We start from the raw sequence: 23,529 nt of genomic DNA, 5'->3' as shown, positions 1-23,529 counted from the left end.
AGAACACTAGAGATAACCACACCCAGCCCTGCCTTCAACAGATCTGGTGGCTAAGGTCTAAAAAGGTAATTTTATTTCTAGAATTAGGAATCTTAAATAAATAAAAAATAGTTTTCATTTATTTTATTTAAGAAATACTTAAATAGCAAGCACCATTCTAGTGTTTTACAAATAGTAAATCGTGCCATGTGCAGTGGCTCACTCCTGTAATCCTAGCACTTTGGGAGGCCAAAGTAGAAGGATAGCTTGAGCCCAGAATTTCAAGACTAGCCTGGGCAACATAGTGAGACCCTATATCTACAAATTTTTTTTTTTAAGTTAGCCTGGCATGGTGGCATGTGTCCTAGCAACTTGAGAGGTAGGAGGACCACTTGAGGCTGAAGTGGGCTATGATCTCAACATTGCACTCCAGCCTGTGTGATAGAGCAAGACCCTGTCTCCAAACAAACAAACAAAAAGGAAATCATTCTTACTTCAAATCTATAAACAGTATTACCATTTCTCCATTTACAATGAGAAAACTGAGGCACAGAAAGTTGAAGCAACTTGTCCAAAGTTACATAGCTAGAAAGTGACTTAGCCAGGACTTGAACCCCATACTAGAGTTTAGCTTATGATCATGGGTAATATATTTTCATAAATATAAAGTAAGAGTCTGCAGTAAGTTCCCAATATCCCTCAATATCAAGAGGCTAAGAAAATGCCATAAAGCCTCTGGTGGCCATAACCTTTGCTGGGAAGTGAAAACAGACATTAGCTGACTGTCTGAATTGACTGTTATTAACCAAAAGACTGAGTGGGTTAACCAAATGTGTACCACCATCTTAGAAACATCATGTATTAAAAAAGAGTAGTTAATTGCAATGATGCAAAAGATAATTTTTAAATAAGAAAAAATAATGAAACAGAAAGAATTGTTCTAGCAGGGCAAGAAAGAGCAGAACAGACATTAATATAATTGTTTTCTGGAAATGGATTTTCTTTTAAATCCCAGAGTTGGTCTGTGCAAGAAACAGCACAAAAAATAAAGGCAAAAGTGGTGTGAGTTTACATTGGAAGAGCATCAAATGAGAAAAGGGCCACAGAAGAACTTCCAGTTCTGCTTCTTCTTGTAACAGTGGGTCCTTACACAAGTCACCTGAGGCCTCTGGACCTGTCTTCAAAGCTGTATATTCTGAGGATGATGGTATTTATACTACTTCCATCGGAGGCTATTCTGAAGCTTTAGTCATTGACATTTACTTGATCAATGAAAGTTTTATACAAATATGAGATAATTCCATTAATAGAATGCACATTTTCCCCAGGCTAAAACAGCTTCAAAATACCTAAAGATGTTGGATCATAGCAAAAGAGCTATTACCTTCAGCCAACCTGACAGGATATTCTACCTTATTCTAGCCTGTTTTCCTGCCCCTTAAAGGGATGTAAAGCTTAGGTGTGACTGCCAAGCTTCCATCTTCCCCATACCTACCTCCTACTCTTCAGTACCCTGCAATATTGCCTTAGCTATTGCTGCTGCCAAGAGAAGCCAAGTTTCCATGCTGCTGTACTGGTTAAAGAGCCAACCCAGCCCTGAGGGTTTCACTGCTCTAGGTTCTGGGCAGGGAGGTGTTCTCAGCATGGGCCACAGCTGGGCTCTTCCTCAGAGTCTCCTCAGCTCTACACAAACTGCGCTCATTTGCCCAGACACCCTTTTCCTTCACTACACTCATTGTTGTACTGCCTCTCCCAACAATCACTAGTGGGTCTTTTTCTCAGATGAGGTTGACAAACATCCCTTCTCTGTTTGCATGCTGCTATATGACAATCCTAGTCATGTCAACATATTGTGAAAGGATTCTCTCCAATCTCTCATCCTAAGATACCCCTCATACACCTTCACCAAGCCATTCTCTTCTTTTCCTGACACTGACAAAGCCATTTGAATGTTAAACTGTTTAGTTCAGGACAAATAATCATACACTTTCATGACTGTATTCAAAGTAATTGTCCAAAGAGCCTGAATTTGCTAGTATATTAATTTAATTTTATAGCATATTTGTATAATGATTTATAATAAAAAAAAGAATTCTTAAATATATGATTTCATTTTAATAACATAAAATTTTCAAAAAATAAGTATTACTCACCCTGTTTTACCTTTGAAAAATGTAATATCCAGAGGGGTTACATGAAAATCTCCTCTCCCACATCAAACACATAAAAATTCCCCTCTCCCCAAATACAGCAAGGATAATTAAATACAGAGCCAAACTTGATAAATGAAAATTCCCAGGTGTCTAGAAGATGAGAACATTCCTCGATTTTCTTAAATCAACGAACTAAGTGATACTAATGCTGAGAGGCTTGCAGGGAAATTGGAAAGCTACAGTTTTAATGCCCATACAGAAGGAAAATCCAGGAGTCTGTCTCCAACAAGACAAGGAAAGAAGGTAAAGGTAAACAGCAAGGAAGTTAAGAATCCACTTGGCACTATCAATGTAAAATATATGAGAATTCGAAATCCAGGCTTGTGTAGTATGTGGATATGAGGTCCATGTACCCACATGGTTAGAGTTACCCAGAACTGAGAAATTAATTTGAAAACTGGAGTGAGTCCAGGGAAACCGAAGGGCTCCTACAGAATATTGAATATAAGAATATTCCCACAATCTCAGACACACAGAACTTCAGCAGAAAGTATTTTGTGTTGAAGATGATGTTACAAGTAGGACAGTTATAAATCTCATGATGAAATGAACCAACATTCAGTAGAGACAGCAGACATTTGCCATGAGAGGGAAAATCTTCACACCAGGAACCAAATATGATAGAACAACCTGAATGAACTGTAAGTAAGTCTAAAATGTTAACAAATATAAAAAAATGAATGTAATATAAAGTAGAAAAGGGGTATTTTTTCATGGTTAAAGGATATTTATTTATTTATTCATTTTTTATTTCAGGATATTGTGGGGATACAAATATTTTGGTTACATGTTATGACTTTGCCACACCCAAACCATGATTTGAGGCGTGCCCTTTCCCAAAAAGGAGTATTTTTTTTTTTTTTTTTGAGACAGACTCTCACTTTTTTGCCCAGGCTAGAGTGCCATGGCATCAGCCTAGTTCACAGCAACCTCAAACTCCTGGGCTCAAGCAATCCTCCTGCCTCAGCCTTCCGAGTAGCTGGGACTACAGGCATGCACCACCATGCCAGGCTAATTTTTTCTATATATATTTTTAGATTTCCATATAATTTTTTTCTATTTTTAGTAGAGATGGGGTCTCACTCTTGCTCAGGCTGGTCTCGGACTCCTGAGCTCAAATAATCCACCCTCCTTGGCCTCCCAGATTGCTAGGATTATAGGCATGAGCCACTGCGTCCAGCCGAAAAAAAGTATTTTTAAAAAGAAAGTTTAGGTGGATTTGAAAAATAAGAATTCTAGAAATAGTCATTGATATGAAAAATTCAATGTATGGCTAAATAACTACTAGATACAGCTGAAGATAGAATTATTAAATTAAAAGACAAATCTAAGGGAATCACATAGACATTCAGTAAGAAAAATATAATGGGATAGAAAGTATAAAAGAGAAGTTAAGAGACAAAGAAGAAAACAATTAAATATTGTTTTATTTATCTGAGTTCCAGAAGCAAAGAAAAAAGAGAATAAAGAAATGAATAAGGAAATTTTAAAATTCTTGAAACAAATCAAAATGGAAACACAACATACCAAAACCTATGGGATACAGTAAAAGCTGTACTGAGAGGGAAATGTATAACAGTAAATGCCTATATCAAAAAAGTATAAATACTTCAAATAAACAAATTATTGATCAAGTGGGCTTCATCCCAAGGATGCAAAGAAGGTTCAACATACACAATCAATAAATGTAATACAGCATATCAAGACAATGAAGGACCAAAATCATACGATCATTTCAACTGATACCAAAAAATCATTCAATAAAATGTAAAATCCCTTCATGATAAAAACTCTCAAAAAACTGGGTATAGAAGGAACATACCTCAATACTTATAAAATCTATTACTATATATAACAAACCCACAGCTACTATCATACCAAACATGGAAAAACTGAAAGTCTTTCCTCTAAGATCTGGAGCAAGACAAGGATGCCCACTTTCACCACTGTTATTCGACATAGTGCTGGAAGTCCTAGCTAGAGCAATTAGACAAGAAAAAGAAAGAAAAGATATCCAAACTGGAAAGGAAGAAGTCAAATTATCCTTGTTTGCAGATGATATGATCTTATATTTAGAAAAACCTAAAGATCCAAATAAAGTTTCAGGATACAAAATCAACATACTAAAATCAGTAGCATTTCTATATGTCAAGAGTAAACAATCTGGAAAAGAAACCAAGAAAGTAATTTCATTTACAATAGCTACAAATAAAATAAAATACAAGGAATAAACTCAACCAAAGAACTAAAAGATCTCTACAATGAAAACTATAAGAGTGATAAAAACAAATCAAAGAGGACAAAAAAAAGGAAATATATTGTACTTTCATGGATTAGAAGGATTAATATTGTTAAAATTTCCATACTACCCAGAGCAATCTACAGATTCAATGCAATCTTAATTAAATGACCAATGATATTCTTCTCAGAAGTAGAAAAAAATAATCCTAAAATTCATATGGAAATGCAAAAGATCCAGAATAAACAAAGCCATCCTGAGCAAAAAGAACAAAACTAGAGGAATCACATTACCTGACTTCAAATTATACTACAAACCTGTAGTAACCCATACAGCATGGTACTGGCATAAGAACAGACACATAGACCAATGGAACAGAATAGAGAATCCAGAAATAAATCCATGCATTTACAGTCAACTAATTTTTGACAAAAGAGCCAAGAATGTACATAATAAAAAGACAGTCTCCTTAATAAATGGTGCTGGGAAAATGAGATATCCATATGCAAAAAAATGAAACTAGACCCTTGACTCTTGCCATATACAAAAATGAAACCAAAATGGATTAAAGACTTAAATCTAAGAACTGAAACTATGAAACTACTAGAAGAAAATATTGGGAAAACACTCTAGGACATTGGTCTAGGCAAAGATTTCTTGAGTAATAACCTCAAAAGTACCAGCAACTAAAGCAAAAATGGAAAAATGGGATCACATCAAGCTAAAAAACTTCTGCACAGCAAAGTAAACCATCAACAAAGTGAAGGGAAAACACACAGAATGGGAGAAAATATTTGCAAACTGACAAATACTATCATAACTAGAATATACAAGGCGCTCAAACCAACTCAATAGGAACAAATCAAATAATCTGATTTAAAAATGGGGAAAAGATCTGAATAGACACTCCTCAAAAGAATACATACAAATGGCCAAAAGGTAAATGAAAAAATGTTCAATCACTAATCAAATCAGAGAAATGCAAATCAAAGCTGCAATGAAATATCATCTCACCCTAGTTAAAATGGCTTTTATCCAAAAGATAGACAATAACAAATGCTGGCAAGGATGTGGAGAAAGGGGAACCCTTGTACACTGTTGGTGGGAATGTAACTTAGTGCAATGGAGAACAGTATGGAAGTTCTTCAAAAGAATAAAAATAGAACTATCATATGATCCAGCAATACCACTACTGGGTATATAGCCATAAGAAAGGAAATCAGTCTCCCACAGAGATATCTGTACTCCCGTGTTTATTGCAGCACAATTTATAATAGCCAAGATACAGAATTAATCAATTTGTCCATCAACAGATGAATGGATAAAGAAAATATGGTACATATTCATAATGGAATATTATTCATCTATAAAAAAGAATGTAATTCTGTCATTTTCAACAACATGGATGGAACTGGAGGACATTATGTTAAATGAAATAAGCTAGAAATAGAAAGAAAAAATTTCACATGTTCTCATCCATATATGGGAGCTAAAAATTTTTTAAAAAATTGAACACATGGAGATAGAAAGTAGAATGATGGTTACCACAGTCTGGAAAGGGTAATGGGGAAGCGGAGATAAAATGGGAATGGTTAATGTGTACAAAAATACAGTTAGATAGAAGGAGATAGAAGGAATAAGATCTAGTATTCAGTAGCACAATAGCATGGCTATCGTTAATAATTTATTGTATATTTTAGAATAACTAAAAGAGTGGAATTGGAATGTTCCTAACACAAAGAAATGATAAATGTTTGAGGGGATGGATACCCCCATTGCCCTGATTTGATCATTACATATTGTACACCTGTATCAAAACATCACATGTACCTTACAAATATGTAAACTATTATATACCCATAATAATTAAAATAATTGTTTTTAAAAAATGAAAGAACTTTGGAAAAAATTATGGATACAATTTTCTAGAATTAAAGAAAAACGTGGTTCCACTGAAGAAGCACACCAAGTTTGGAGCAGGATAAAGAAAGTTAAATCCACACTGGGACAGGCTGTAGTGAAAGTACGGAGCATTAAAAACTTTAAGAGCTATCGGAGAGAAAGGACAGGTTACTCACAAAGGAATAGCAATTAGAATGGCAACAGAATTCTGAGCAACAGCAGATACAAATTTAAAGTGGAATAAATATCTTTAAAGGACTGAGGGAAAATAACTTCCCACCTAGAATTCTAAAAGCAGCTAAAACATCATTAAAGAGTGAGAACAAAAATTACATTTTCAGACATAAAAAGATGGAATTAACTACTCCCAGATCCTAAGAGAATTATAAAAGGATATATTTTAGCAAAAAGAAAATTTAATCTGGAAAAAAAGAGTAGGAAAACATCATGTGCAAGAAAGCAAAGAAATTGGCAAACATATTATTAAATCTAAATATTTGGTATCTGTTAAAATATAATAATGAGCAATAGATTGGTCATTAATCCATTGAGAATGAATTTAAATAAATATGGAACTGAAATTTTAGGCCACAATAACACGAAAGAGTTAAGCTGTCCTCAAGCCCCTTTATTGTTTAGAAATAAAGATATTGGTTAACTTTAAACTTTGTTAATTCTGCATGTTAAAAATGTGAAGGCATGAATGTACCCAAATGTATACAGATGGTCCCTGATGTAACAATGGTTTGACTTATGATTTTTTGACTTTACAGTGATGCAAAAGTAATACACATTCAGTAGAAATCATATTTTGAGTACCCATACAACCATTCTGTGTTTCACTTTCAGTATTCAATAAATTACATGAGATATTCAACACTTTATTATAAAACAGTGTCTGCATTAGATGATTTTGCCCAACTGTAGGCTAATGTAAGTGTTTTGAGCACATTTAAGGTAGGCTAAGCTGAACTAAGATGTTTTATAGGTTAGGTATATTAAATGTATTTTTGACTTCATGATATTTTCACCTTACAATAGGTTAATCAGATGTAAACCCATGATAAGTTGGGGAGTATCTATGAATCCATTCTACTGTTGATAGACATTTAGGCTTTTTCCAGTTCGGGCTTATTATGAATAATATATTGCTATGAACATTCTTGTGCATGACTTTGGGTGAACATATAATACTGTATGTTTGTGGAATTGAACTCAATATAGCAATTCATAACAACAGAGCAATCTTAAAAGAAGGAATATATACTCCATGATTCCATTTTTTAAGAAGTGCTAAAACTAGCAAAACTAGTTTATTGCTTTGCTAGAAGTCATGATAGTGCTTACCTTTGGAGAGGAGGAAAGGGATAGTGACAGGGAGAGATGTCAGGGGAGTTTCTGGGGTACGAAAATATTCTATATTTTTTTTTTGTCTGGGTGGTGGTTTTATGAATGTTTCATGGTCATATCTATTTTCTGATAATTCATGTAGCTGTATAACTATGATGTGCATTTCTCTGTATGTGTGTCATATATACTTCTATTAAAAAGTTTATCTTTAATGTAAGGCTATCACTAAAATAGTAGAAATAGATTGTGTGTCTTTAAAACCCAGTAGAGAGGGAAAAGGAATAAAAATATGACTAGACAACAAAAGGTAGGAAAGAAGAAATATAAATAGAATTTTTTTAAAAAGACAATAATATGGCACAAATAGTTCAAGTAGATCAAGAATCACAAAAATGTGAATGGATTACATGTCTACTAAAAGACAGAAAATGGTGCAATTGATTTTAAGAAACTAGTTAAGTGCAATTTACAAGGGACACAGTTAAGTTGCAAAGAATGGCTCAAAATGAAGGATAAGACATATTAGTTTTCTTTGCTGCTGTAACAAATTACCATACACTCGTGGCTTAAAACAAAACAAATTTATTGTCTTACAGTTCTGTAGGTTAGAAGCCCAATATGGGTCTCACTGAGCTAAAATCAATGTGTCAGCAAGACCACATTCCTTTCTCTAGGCTCCTTGCCTTTTCCAACTTCTAGAGGCAGCCCACATTCCTTGACTGGTGACCCTCATTTCCCCATATTCAACGTCAGTAATATGGGTTGAATCCTCCTCATATTGTACAATTCTGACCTTGCTTCTGTCATTACATCTATTTTTCTGCCCCTCTTCTTCTGCCTCCCTCCTTTACTTTTAGGGGTCCTTGTGATTACATTACCCAGGATAATCTCTCTATTTTAAGGACCATCCTTAATTCTATCTGCTACTTTAATTTTCCTTTGCCATGTAATGTGACATATTTACAGAACATCTCTGGGAAGTCTTTATTCTGCCTGCCACGGATACATTTGGAAAATAGTCACCAAAGAAAGCTGGTATAGTAATAGTAATATCTGGGAAAATAGTACTTAATTCAAAATAGGGAAAAAGGAGAAACTACAACATGATAAAGTCTACCAAGACAGTATACAATGTGATTGTGCAATAATAATTAAAGCCGAGACTTGGACCCAAATTTGTGTCTGCTGGTCCAATGTTCCTACCAACAAAAACCTCTAAAGAACACAGATCAATAAAAGCTTCTACTGCAAGCCCACTGTGCAAGTGCTGGTAAATAGCTTGCCCCAAATGAAAATAATAATTATGACAGACCACAGGGCTGTTGTAAGAAATACCTTAGCATTGAGACCCAGTGCAGCTATCATATAAATGTTAAATAAAAATAATGTTTCCTGTATTCTTACTAGGGTTGGGCAAATCCAGATGTATATTATGCTTTTCACATATTTCAAAATATTTTCAAATGTTTTGGTTTGGGTTCAATAAAAACCTCAAGTACATTTTGCCAAGTGCTTTTTCCATTAATTATTCAATCCATTTGTATTTCAAGGGAAATTCAGCCCACATGTTTCTAATTCATTTAGCACTAACTCATCAAAATATTGTTTTTCTCAGTGCTGTTTTCTGTCCAAAAGGTTTTTCAAGCCTTCTCTTCCTATTTTTATTTCTTAGAAACAAATAGATATACTTTGCCAAGGGCAAATCCTAGTAAACTACCAAAAAGTTTACCAAACACTGCGTCTAGGATTTGTTGAGTTTCAAAAGACTTCTATCCATCCGCCCTGGTCCATGTCAGCTCTCTCAGCTCCTTCCTGGATCCCTTGCCTTTTTCTTTCTTTTGACCAGGCTCTGCTTTGCTCACATTGTCCCATTACAGATTTCAGGCTTCCTATCACCAGGGTCCACAGGCCTGCAGATACCTTAATCCTCTTCGCAAACCCTTTCACTTTAATAAAAACCATCCCAGGCTGGGGCAGTGAAACAATGGATTTGTATCTCCTTACAAAATATCCTCATGGGACCTGTGGCCAGACTTAAAAATAGATAATTTTTTTAAAAATCAGATTTTTAAGTGTGTACTTTGTGTGTGTGCATGTGTGTGTGTGTCTGAGAGAGAGAGGTCTTATGCGTGATTAATATTGTCTTAAGAATGCGTAAAGGGTGTGGAACTTGATAGCATGTCCGCGTGAATGCTCCAAAAACAGCAAGAGCTGTGCTTAAGAGTGAGTTCGCACATCACTTGTGGTATCCTTGCCAGAAAGGTTTAACCTGAACCAAATCATAAGGAGACTGTGGAACATTCTACAAGACAACTTGTCTGGACTCTCCAAAAATGTCAATGTCATGAAAGACAAATAAAAGCCATCAGGGAATTCTTCTAAATTAAAGCAAACTAAAGAGACAAGACAACTAAATGCAATATGTTATCCTTGATTGGATTATGTATTTTAGAAAAATTGTTATAAAAAGCACTCTTGAGACAACTGCAGAAATTTGAATAAGTTGCATTTCTTGGGTATGCTAATGATATTCTGATTATACAGAAGTGTGTCAGTTAGTTAGAAGGTAGAGTTTAAAGAATTAATATTTAGGGCGGAAGTGTCATGATGTTTACAGTTTTGAAGTTGACTGTTTCACCTCATGATTCCAAGTATAATATACATGGTAGTTATGTTAGTTATAAGTAGTTTAGAATACATATGTATACATAAATACACATTTGTATACCTGTGAAGAGAGAGGAAGTTAATATGACAAAATGTTAACAATTGGTAAATCTATATACACCTGCTCACACACATACATGCACACCCACAACTATACACACACACACACACACACACACACACACACACAGAGGAAATGTGTTGGTAGGAGACTCCTTTCTGCAAATTCGTAAAATCCATCTCAAATCAGAAGTCAGTTTTCCTTTTTTTAAAAAAATAGAAATATTTAGATTTTTGAGGTTGATTATTTCACCACAAGATGTCAATTGTAATATGCATAAATGTTAGGCTTTTAAAATTTTATTTTGATAATAATATTGAAATGAATATTGTTGCTCTGTGTGCAAATAGACATTGTGAAACAGGTAGTCTTAATGGTTAATGGAGTGATGGGCTTTTGATGGTGTAAGGACCACCATGTGTGTATGTACTTTTTCCTGATAGAATACGCTAGTTTTTATCAGATGTACAAAGGAAACTAAGAAATTATCAAATTGCTTTAAGAAGTATCTAAATAAGTACAGTACTCTGGTTATTAAAAGCAACCTCAGAAAAACCTCTAATTTGTCACTGCTAATAATGCTTGTGGCACATTATAACAAGAAATTCACAGTGGCTAGTAGAAATCTTTCATTAAAATTGAAGCCCTTTCATCAGTTACACACAATAGGTGTCAACATGTGTGCAGACTGTTCCTTGACAGGCTCCACACATTGGTAAGATATTTAAATGATCACTTTGCAAGCCAGAAAAAAGGAAAGAAAGATAGTGGGAAAGCTAGTGGGCCAAGCCGAGCTGAGCTTGCGCATTTTAAAGATTGAAGCATGCAGCCCCCCAGAGTCCGAAAGGAGAACTGACTGTGCCTTCTAATTAGAGCACAGCTAGCCTTAGCAATGTGACTTTTGTTTTGGAAAAGGATTTGGGACATCACTGGTTTATGTGACACAATGTACACCAGGTGGTCCTAGTTAGGTGAGGGGTTTTATGTAAAAATAATCCTTCTTTGGCTTTATTCAGTACAATAAAACCACTAAGACGTTTTCCCATATGAAGTATTTCTACAGGCACATTCAAAATGTTAATCCCCTTTTTATATGCATTTTTCATGACTCCTAAGACGTTTACCAGGTTGGGAAATCTGCAAAAACTGGTCCCTTGACAAAGTCATGGATGCTTTTTACCACAACAGGTTTGTTTTGTTTTCATGTGAGCCCAAAGTACTTTCATAACATCCCTGACTATGGACGTCACAAATAGGATCAAATATTGTTATCCTAACCTTGCGAATGAAAGCAAAGGTCTCACAGTGACTTTTAAAAGCTATCAAATTCTGAGTTAGTATTACAGCTTCGTATCGGGGTGGGCAGTCTAGAATTTTATCCTTGCTGAAAATTTTTGTACCATACATTTCTATTAATGAAGCCAGTAATAGGCAGTTTTGTTCTATAAATACAGAATAATGCAATGCATAACAAGAATTGTCTTATAGATTATTCTAGATGTGTTCAGAATTAAATCAATCCTGAAGTGACTACAGAATCTTCACTGAAAGATAAAAGCATAATCAGGAGAAATTTATTTTTACAAAGCCGGGCATAGTAAAAGAATTCAGACCTAAATTTGAATTTTGAAGACATCATTATTATTTATGTGACCTTGAGAAAATTCATTTAGTCTCTTTGAGCTTTATCTGTTTCCTCATCAGCTGTAAAATGCTCAGCATGGTGACCTCACTGTGTTTTCATGAGGACTGAGACATCTTTTGATTACTCTCATTTCATTAGATTACTCAATGAATCCTTTTCCCAGCATGCTTCGTAGCAGAGTTCACCTACATATCCTGGCCATTTAAAATGGAAATACATACACTCTTCTGTATTTCAAGTGCCAGTCATTCATGTGAGTACATATGGGTACTTCAGGCACAGCAAAAAGAATGAAACTACAGCTTTTGTTCATGTCCTATACCACATTAGTAAAAGTGTCAGGAAACAGTACCTATGATTAATGCTGCTGAAATGGGCAGGAAATTATTCAGGTGGATTCAATCAACCCAGCCAAACATATAGGTAGCTTATTAAAATTTAGACAAAAGTCTACAGGCACTTAATACATAATGATGACTTTAGACTTAAATTAAGAGCGCCCCCCACCCCTATGCACCCCAGCACTTACTACTCACGGCCTGGAAGCAGCCACTTTTCTTACAACTAGAGTTATTGACCTGCTTTTCAGCTTTTCTCTCTCTCTCTCTCTCTCTCTGAAAGAAAGACACGTGACCTTTTCTAAACCCCTCACCCAAACCCTTTGCTGGAACACTGTGCCATTGAGCTTGCCCTTGAGGCTGTCTCTTTACCAAAGCAAAGCAACATGAAATTGACGTGCTGCTTATTTTCAACGACACCCCTAAGATCTGCGCACTCTTCCACGCTGGTAGAGATTTTGAAGAAAAAGAGGCACATTACGGATTTAATGTGTATGGAAAAGGATAGTTTTCTAGACAAGGGATCTTGTACCTGGCTCACTGCGGGTGCCTTAGATATGCATAAAGCAGTCATTTCAGATATACAAGGTAATGCTTTTCTAAGTTAAATGTTGTGGTTACTATTACTGCAGCAGGGGGCAGGGCCTTTTCCCTTCTTCCCCCTAGGATCACACCACCTAGTCTTCAGAGAGACAGGTCTCCTTCACTGGCCAACCCTAGCCTGAAATTCTCTTAATTCCCACAAAAGGGTTCACTCCTTTCAAAATCAATCCAGAAAGGCAGCTTCATGTGGCAGTAAAAACTGTTTCAAATCCTAGTTTTATAATTTCCCAGAAATAGGGCCTTAATAATAATAAAATGACCTGTCTATATAAAGCACTTCCCATTCAAAAAATAACAAATACCTTTGTGGTATGTAGGTCATTTGAGAACTCTAGAAAACTAATGATTTTAACCACAAAATTAAATACAAGAATAACAGTAACAATATTAATTGATACATCAATTGTAGATGCTGTATTACAGTGAGGGTTAGATACAACCTGGAGCTATGGAAAATGCAATGGGTAGGGTTCTAGTCCCAGTTCTTGCATCCACCAGCTGGGTGAGCTTGGGCAATTTATCAAACCTCCCAAGATTTACAACTCCCATTTTTCTCATTAGTAAAATGAAGGTATCAGACTAGATCAGCATATCCCAAAATGTGCTCCTTGGAGCATTCATTCTGTAAACTTTGCTTCCCTACCCCTACTTGACCTCCATAAAAATAAAATCTTTTGTGAAATCCATTTGAAAATAGTCTTTATTATACAAATTTACCTTGTGAACATGCAAAGGGGGTATTTATTGCTCAACATTTTCCAAAATTATTTTCTCACAAAGTTATTTTCTGAATAAGGAGGGAAAAAATTATTTAACTGGCAGCACACCTATATCCGTACTAGAGTGAGGCTTTTAAAACTGGGTTTATTGTAGCATTATTTGGCCGCCAGATATACTGAAAGCAGAAAATGGGCAGTTTCAGCCTGCTGCATTACTTATTTTCTCCTCAGTTAATAGCAAGTCTTGTTTCTCCAGGCTGCCACTTGGCTTTGGAAGATCTTCCTGAGTCATTCACCAATTGTCTCAGTTAAAAATAGCACCCTGTCATGTGGGAGAGATCACCAACAACAGCAAGCATGACCTTATTTAACACGACACACTTGCCCTGTGAGCTTCTTTCTCCTGGATGTCTTTGAAAAGCCCACCAAGATCTAGAAATTAATCTGAGTAGTACAGATATGAGTCATTTTCAAGTAGGCAGGAAATGGATTTTCAAAAGGAAAAAAGAAAAAGAGAAAAATAACACTGCTGATATAAGACTATAGAAAATAGTGGGGGTGGGGGAAATAAGATTGTCTGGGGAATTATTTCCTATTAATTTTTTCTGTTTTGTTGTGTTTCGTTTTGTCTTTAAATACTGAAGGAGTTTGTATAACAAAAACCAAATGCTATCTTTGCAAAAATACTGTGGTGGTCCCTGAGGGTGGAGGAAGGGGGATTATATACTCTGCAGGCATATCTAGATTCTTGCCTCAATGTTGGTATTGGCTCATTGGGTTACTATGACCCAATCACCTATTTTGGTGTGTTTGTGAGTGAGTATATATTTTAATTATTTTTAAATTTTTAGATATGAAAATACCACAAACTCAGCTCACAAACTTTAGGAGATAGATACCATCCCCTGAATACAGGAATTATGTTTGTTATGCATGTCCCTCAAGTCTTTTAAAAATATACTTATTATTTAAATAGTTGTAATTGTAACGTACATAAAAATTTTCATTTTATATTCCATTTATATTTTATCTTATTTCATTTACATTATATCATAAGCTTTTTCCTAAGATGGTACCCAAACCTCACAGCTATTGTTTTTAAGGGCTATCTAAAATTCCATCAGTTTATACATTTGACTATTCCTTTACTGTAGGACTTTTAGTTGCTTCAAATTTATGTTACTCTGTAGTTAATATCTTTGCAAAGTTGCCTTTTTTCATATTTTGGATAATTTTTAGGATATATTCATATACATGAAATTACCGGATCAGATGAAATTAATTATTTAGGGATCTTGGTATAAAATACAAAATTGCCCTCCCAAATGGTTGGGTCATTGTAGTTTTGCTGAAGTTTAATAGCCCAAGTTCTTAACATTTAAAATTTTTTGTACTAATTTAAAAGCATCCTTGTTTTCACTTGTACTACTTTGATTATTAATGAGGGTACACTAACTTAGGAAATCAGGTCCTAACCCTCTCACTGTAAAAATGGAGTTCTCTGATAATGCTTGCATTCTCCTTAGCAGTATTTTAATCATTTGCAAGTTGGTAAACCCAATGCTCTGACCCTCAGGTCAGAGTCAGGCCTCAAGTTACAGGGCAATCAATCAAGGGAAGCTCTAAGCTGGGCTTTTAGCCCTGCCCCTGCCAGAACAGACTCAAAAATATTCCTTTCAAAGATTGCCCTGGGTTTGCAGCTATTATTTTCTTAAAGTTTGGTGTTTCTCTCTGCTTTTGTTGTCATATTTTAGTTCTGTGTACTACTCATGAACACCTATTTTGGGCCAAATAATAGGCTCTGTAGACTCAAAAATGAGTAAGACATAGGCTTGCTCAACAAGTTTAAAATATAACACAATGATTCTCAAATGTGGCTGAAAATAGAATCATCTGGGGAACTTTCAAAAAAGAACCATTTCCTGCATTCATTTCAGACCTACGAAATCAGATGTTTCAATCTTCTGTATTTCTAACAAGCCACACTGAGGTATAGACAGGCTCAGGATCCAATGACCTAGAGTCTACTTCTGGGTATTGTTCTTAGGACAGCAAAGTTATAAGGCAAGAATATAAACAGGCAATTATCTGTGGGAAGAAGTGTGAAGAGAAGAAGGAGGAAATCATCTTAACCCTGAGGAATGATTGATCCTATCAGAATAAAGAGTGATTGCACAAAGCCTATTAACAGTTATTTTCAAAAAAGACCCTTTCAAGCCAAAGGTGGTACTTAGTATTCTTCTGTAATAGCAAGAGCCCTGGACTTAGCTTTTGCCTGCATGTTTGAAATTATTTCTTTACTTTCTTTCTTCCACCCACAATCCTGCATCCAACCACTAGGGTAATTCCCTAAAGCACAGATGGGGTCTCCATTGCTAACCCAATAAACTCTCATCTTCTTAACCTGACAATAAAAGGTCTTCATCAGCTCTTCCCAGACTAACTTTCTATCTTACAATGATCAAATCAGTGGAGTATTATTGTATAAGTTTTTCTTGAAGGACAACCTGAGTACCCTGCATTCCAGCCTTGCAGTCTAAGTCTCAATTTCTGAAGATGCTCAGCACTCTCTCATCCCATTCTGCATCATTGATCATGCCATCCTTGCTACCTGGAATGTCCTCTCCTCAAATCTAGTTCAGCTCAAATATTACCTCTTTCCAAAGACTTACACCCCACCAAGTGCCTTGATATCATCTCCTCCTTTTATTCTATCTATCACTGTTAGCTACCATGTATTGAGTATTTGCTATATGCTATGCACTCTACTAAAAGTTTTATATATACTATTTCACAAGTTAGGTATGCCCATTTTTCAGATAAAGGGAAATAAAGCCCAGAGAGATCAAATGCAGTATGTGAGTTTACCCTGCTACGAAGGAAGAGAACATGGAATCAAATCCAAATCTCACAACAAAACCTGCACTATAATAATATTCCCTCTTTGCCATCCCAACTCCCTAAGACCTCCCATTGTGCTTTATTTATTTGACAATCATCACATTCCACCTTGTGCCAGAGCTAATTCTAAATGAACTGGGCTCTGTCTCTGCACAGGAGTTTCTCCAATGCAGGTATCCTAACAGGAGACCAGTGCTTAATATTCCCTAGAATGTTTGTGTTTTGCATTTCAGCAAGTTCTTATGAATATATGTAAAAACTGAATGAATATAATCATGGTTCTATCCATGAACTTTTGCAATGAAGTATACTAACTACTGATCTCTCAAATTCTTTTATTACATGTCTTGTTTATTACACTGACTCAGGGATTCCAGATATATTTGTTCTTAAAATATAACAAAACCAAAAGGCAGATTCTAAGACCAGAGTCAGTTTGTAAGCAGTTGTTAGTCTTATCCCTCAACACCAAGTCCCATTGGATTAGCACTTAAAATGTCATGCAATTAAAGCACTTTAATAATTTTTAAAGAGGTCTTGGCTATGATACTACATACATTATGGTTAATAAATAGGAAAATAACTATAAAAACCACATATGAGTAGTATCTACTATGCAAACTGGAATGAATCTTAACAAAATAAATTTTGTTCTCTCTTCCAAGTTTGAGGACCCATGTCTTGTCTTCAGCAGGTCTAATGTGCCATTTAATGTGCAAGATGATAGACTGCCAGGGCATTTCAGGGTCATCTCATTGTCAAAGTGGCCACTTATTCTATATTCTCCCAAATTCTATGCTTTGAAATGCTTTTAAATTCCATATACGGTGTTTCTGAACCTTAAGTGTTACTTTGCTTTTGTAAGAAAATGATGAAGAGCATCTGCTTAAAAAAAAAAAATGCTAGCTCTCAAAGGCCAAGAGGATTCCATCAATGCAAGGGTTTCTAACAAAGGGAATACTGTTGAGGCCAAGAATGGGTTAACCCTGAGTCATTCTCCTCCCACCTCTTCTTCTGTCAGTCTCCCAGATACCATACAGCTGTTGAAAAGTATCTGTCAGCAAAACTATTACTGTCTTTCCTGGGATCAACACTGTGTCCTGGACCCTCAAGGTCAGCAGAGCCACCTTCTGAGCATGGAGAGGTGAAAAGTAGAAAGCTCACAAGACCAATGAAACCCAAGCAATGCTGGCAGGTGGAGGGCCTTCGCCAACTGCTGCAAATTCTGAAGGGGAAGGTAGAGCTCAAAGGGTAGAGGCTCCCCAACAAGATAAAGACATATTTTCCCACCCTAAAAATTCCTTTCTGGCACAGCCCGAGTTCTTCACCTCCCTTTCTTCTTTCTTCTTGCTCCACTTCTTGCTTCCACTCACAGTTAGGAAAAAGAGTTGTTGCTAGACATAGTATAGTAAAAATATTGGCGAATGGTTAAAAGGCAGTATTCTGTGCTAGGTTAAGCCCTTTCTATAAATCATCTTCACACACACACACACACACACACACACACACACACAAAATATAATAAATAAAACACAAACAAACAACAATAAAAACAAATACTGTGAGGTAGATTCAGTAGTTTTATACATGAGGAAACCAGTTTAGAGAGGTTAAGTAACTTCTCCAGAATTTCTCAACTAATAGACTGTGGAGCCAAAATTTGAATCAAATCCTAACTCCTAAGCCCACGCATTTAATGGATATATTTCTGCCTTTTTAAAATTCTATTCCACTGTGGGAACAGGGGATGTCCTGGAGAGGGTTAAGCATAGGCAACTCCAATCTCCTAGAATTTTTCAGGTGGCAGATTTATCTCACCAGAAAGGTGTGAGCCAGAAAGGACTTTCAAAGTCATGACATAACTACTCATGGGATATTAGTTATACAATCTTTCAAAAAGGCAGTCTTTCAATAGTCATCAAAATCCTGAAAAATGTGATACTCCTGGACTTAGAAATTTATCTAAATAAAATACGGAAGAATATTTATAAAAATTTAGGTAGAGTTATTCATTGATGCTCTTTATAATATCAAAAATTATGGGGGAGAATTCCCACTATTGAAAATAAAGGTATTGGTTAAAGCCTGGAATGCAATGGAATGCTATATTCTAAATCCATTAGAAAACAAAATTATAGAAAAAAATGGAAATACATTTATAATTGTTGTGATTAAAACTAGTTTATAAACAGCATACAAATATGATTCTCTTTAAATGTGTATGTGTACATGTATATTTATATTCTACATTATAGACTAAGCCAGCAACAAAGATGAGTGAGTTTAGAATTTGTGATTATAGAATCATAAAACCTCAGAGTTGGAAGGGCCCTCAGAAGTGCTTTAGTCCAGAAGTGTGGATGGCAATACCCCTGACAGATAATACCCAGCCTCTGACCAAGGGCTCCTACTGTCACAGAGCTCATTAACACCTCCTTTGCCCAGTTCCAGTGAATGTTTTTACAGCACATGTAGTTTACAAAATCTTCTGTCTACGCAGAACAGACCTATGTCAACATGCTTTAGCAGAAAAAGGAAGGAGCAAATTTGATCCTTAGAAATGATTAACTGCTAAGAAACCATTTTCTTCCATAACTTTCTCTTCCAGGGAAAGATGTGATATAAATCCAACTAAGTAAAGCTAATAAACTAATTTGAGCTTCTCCAGTCACCAGCAATAACAGTTCCAACATTTATAACCAGCATCTGAATCTGTGACTAGCTCTCTGATAACTGCCTCCAAAAGACTTTCTTTGTTTTTACTAGTGGTACTTCTGGAAAATTCTTGCAATGAAACCCCGGTCCCATAAGAGAAAAAGAAGGCAAAAAATGAGAAACTTACTTTATTTTATGGAAAACCAAGAGCTGAACTAGTTCCTCAGAGTATATTAGAATGTTCTGGAATTTTGTAACTTGTACTATTGCTTTGGATTATATATATTGCTGAGCTTTGTAGGAGGGCTCTAGCCAAAGTTCAAGAGATTGTTCTGAAACCAGACATCTGTATGGTAAGACAGAGAATTATTTAATTTGAAGTGGCAAGTTAGCCATAGAATGGGTGTGTGCAGGGAGGTGCTGGTTCATGTAATTTATTCATTCATCCACCCTTTCATGTGCCAGGCATTCACCTAGCTGCTAAGCAACAGGGCAAAAGAACGGTGTTTCCTCCCTTCAGGCAATTTCCAATCTAGCACAATGAGTGCTATGATAACTAAAGCCTGAAGTATGGAAAGACACATCCAGGACAAAAGAGGAAGATGTATTTCAGGAAGAGGAAAGAGTAGTAGATGTCAAAGATCAATAACCTAAAATAATGGTTGAATAGCCAGAAGAAGTTAATATTGCTGTGGAGAGAAAAGCTAGCCAGCTAAGCAAAGTTCAGACCAGGAAAATTCTTTCAGGCTGAGCTTGAAGTCTGAATGTATGCTCAGGGTACTGGGGCATAGTAGTGGTTAAGGACTTCAATTTTGGAATCAATTCTTGAGTTCGCAAACTATCTCAGCCCTTAAAATTATCTTAAACCAAATGAAATTGCCAGTAGTCAACCACTTTTGACCTACAAAAATGGCAATATCATATGGTTTAAACTCATAAAAACAACAGAAGAATTGGTTCTTGTCTGTGAAGCATTCACCTGAAGCCTGCTGAGGTCTCATTCATCCCAGCAGGGCGTGGGAAAGCCCATCAGAGTGAGTCCAGCCAAAAGGACCCGGCAGGTCTGCTGGCTGCTCCCAGAAGACGACGCCTGCCTCAGCTGGCGGCACAGAGCAGGCCATGCCCGCACCCAGGAAAGACACAGATCTCAGCTTTCACTCAGAATCCTCAGAGCCCACCTCCCCTGCGGTGCCTGTCCCCGCTTCCCCTGTCCCTGTTTTGGGTCAGAAAATGTACACCCCAGCAGGGCCCTGCTGCTTATGTCATCCCCCAGCTATCTGATCTGCTGGAGGAATTCCTGGCAAGCAAGGCCCCAGGCACACACAGGCCTCTCTTTTCCTTTCTCTTGCTCATTCGCTCCCCCCCCTTTTTTTTTTCTGGCTCAGGAATCTGCCTCCTCTGGTAAGGCAGGGATGAGCTTTCTGAATTGTGTTTATTTGTTGGCGCTCTGGTGTGAAAGCGTTCCCCGTCAACTGCATATTAATCTTGTCAGCAGTCTGTATCTGTTTTCCTCTTCCTCCCTCCCCTGGCCTAATTTATGGCTTTCCTTTCCCTTGCTTTCTATTGTCACAATGACAGGGAGAGCTCTGCTATCAGCATCCAGGCCTTGGGCAGGCAGAAGACCTGTCCTTAGAAGATGAGCCGCAGAGATGCAAAATCCTACAATTTGTGTGGCAGGGCTAAATTTAGACCAGGCCCTCCCTAGTTTATCGGATGCCACTTAGCCAAGTATTTACTGATGTCCCACAATATGCTACGTGCTGCACTTAGTGCTGTCAGTATGTAGAAGTAGGAAGCCTGGCCTCATTTTCTAGTGGAGAAGGTACGTGGGACAACTGGCAAACAACAGTCAGAATGTGTGTTTTCATTGCCAAACCACAGCTATTAATAGCACAGACTTGAGTTCAGACAAAATTGGTCTAAATCCCGGTTCAGACACTTTCCATTTATGTGATTATTTGTGTGTCCTTTGGTAATGAACATGTTAATTATCCTTCTCTAAATCTCAGTTTCCCCATATCTTAAATCGGTGAAATAATATCTACTCCATAGAGTAGTTATGCAAATTACATGATAGTGCCTTAGCTCTTGCTATAATGTGTAGCAAATTCTGAGCATTCAATATATGTGATAAAGTTTATTATTATTAAAAAAGAGAAGGAGAAAAAGAGGAAAAGGAAGGAGAAGAAATTCATGAAATGGTGAATTGGTATAATTAGGAAAACATTAATAACATTGTTTTTGAAGCCCTGCCAATTAACTTTGAGCCTCATGTTAATACTAAGTTTCTTATATAATTAGAACCTTAACAACAGGCTGTGTGTTTGAAATCTTGACAAAACCTCAAGTTGGACTGCCTTATTCTGTTACTACCCCTGGAATTAGACGAGGGCCCAAACATTTGGTGTGTTTAAATACTTGGGTTCTATCTTCATGGACGACTATGCATCCTGCACTGGGATTTCTTTATGATAAGTGGCTAAAATCAGCTATCATGAGCTAAGTTTGATTCCATGCCTGAGTCAGTGCTGCTCTTAGTATCAAGGTCAACCTGTGGCTATTTTTCTAGTCGTCTTCTATGACAGAGGTCATAGTCACAGCCCTGAATTAGACCCAGCCCAACATGTTGTGAGCGCTGAGGTTGGATTGCAGAAAAAGATCAGCTCAGCGAGTTACAGAACAGAACTGGAGCGCTCAGTCTGCCCCTCAATGGGCCCTAAGCCCCTTCCAAAAACCTGGTGTTTCATTCCTCCCAAGTAGCAATTCCAAGCTAAGGTGTAGTATTCCTCTGCAGAATTTCCCTTTGTCTCAGTGTTTTTGTGAAATTCTTAGAGGCTATAGGAATTTGGATAGACTCTGAATTCTGATCTTCCTAATTTAAACAGTAAAAACCAATCCCGGTACTCACGCTGCCACACTCGTGTACAAGGCGGACAGAGGGAATGAGACAGATAGCTGAACTTTGCATAGCTTGCCTCCCTCTCTGGCCTTTCACAGAATATTCCCTCTTGCTTTTCACACGCTCCAACCCCACCTGGCTAATGCTAACTCATCTCTCAGGTCTCAGCACAGATGTATTTTTGTCAAGGGAGCCTTTGCTGACTGACCTTCCAAATCTGTCCCCCTGAGACCCCTCTGTTTCCCTGCATCAGCAACACTCATTACACCACATCTTACTTCCTTGTTGGTCTGTTTCCCCCACCACACCGCAAACTCAAGTGACAGCCAGGGCCATGCTTGTCATACTCATTATTTACTGTTGCTCCCCAGTATAGTGCCTGGCGTTAGATGTGTATCTACTGACGAAAGGAAGAGGGCGGGAGAAAGATGCCACATTACTAGATACACAGGGATCCGGCCTAAAGGAGAACAAAGTCATCAACCTCTCCAAATTCTGGACCTGGGATGCTAACACTGCATGCTGCCCTGCATGTCAGAGAAGCACCAGAATCGAGGTGTCTGAGCCTGGGCTCCCCTGGACGTGAAGTAAGGAACTAATGAAGTTTGTTCATTTGCTGTACCTTTAGCATTAATCTCAGATCACTCCTAACGTGCGTTGGAGCTTTCCTTTCATCCTGAGAATTGAAGTCTCATTCTGGTTTCTAGTCAAATTTTAGTCTTGAAAACTGTAATTATTTTTTAGCCCAGTGTCCTCTCACGGCTAGGACTTTTGGCAAGACAATTAAGATCTAAGATCTGTCATTTTTTGGGATGTTGTTAGAGAGAAACATTTGAGAAATAAGTCAGTGTCAGGAAATACGTGCAATTAAGAAACACTCAAGTTCAAAAGTAAATCATTGTTCAAAAAAGGGAATATAATAAAGATCTCTTCCTTCTCTTTCTTTTTCTCTCATACACACACACACACACACACACACACACACACACATACAAATTAGAAGCTAAAAAGCATCACAGGAAAAACAAAGACAGACATCTAGTTACAAACTTAGTAATTTTATGCCTCCGGACAAGTTATGTGATCACACTGTGTCTCAATTCCATCATCTATAAAATTGGAGTAATAACGTCTACCTGATAGGATTGTTGAGAAGATTAAAAATAATATCTGTAAAGCACCTCCCACGCAGTAGGCAGTCAATAAAAGGCAATGATAGGGATGATGATGATGTCTCTGACACTCACGGGGTAGGAGCAGAGGGGACACTGAGTTCCCTGGCAGACGAAACCCATTCCAGCCTACAGGGAAATCCCGGCTGGGACATGAGGTAAATGAAAGCTCTGGATTCCGGGGAT

The sequence above is a fragment of the Lemur catta genome, chromosome 3 (assembly GCF_020740605.2).
Source record: "Lemur catta isolate mLemCat1 chromosome 3, mLemCat1.pri, whole genome shotgun sequence".
In the NCBI taxonomy this organism is placed as follows: Eukaryota; Metazoa; Chordata; class Mammalia; order Primates; family Lemuridae; genus Lemur; species Lemur catta.
Note: the sequence above shows the minus strand (reverse complement) of the source record.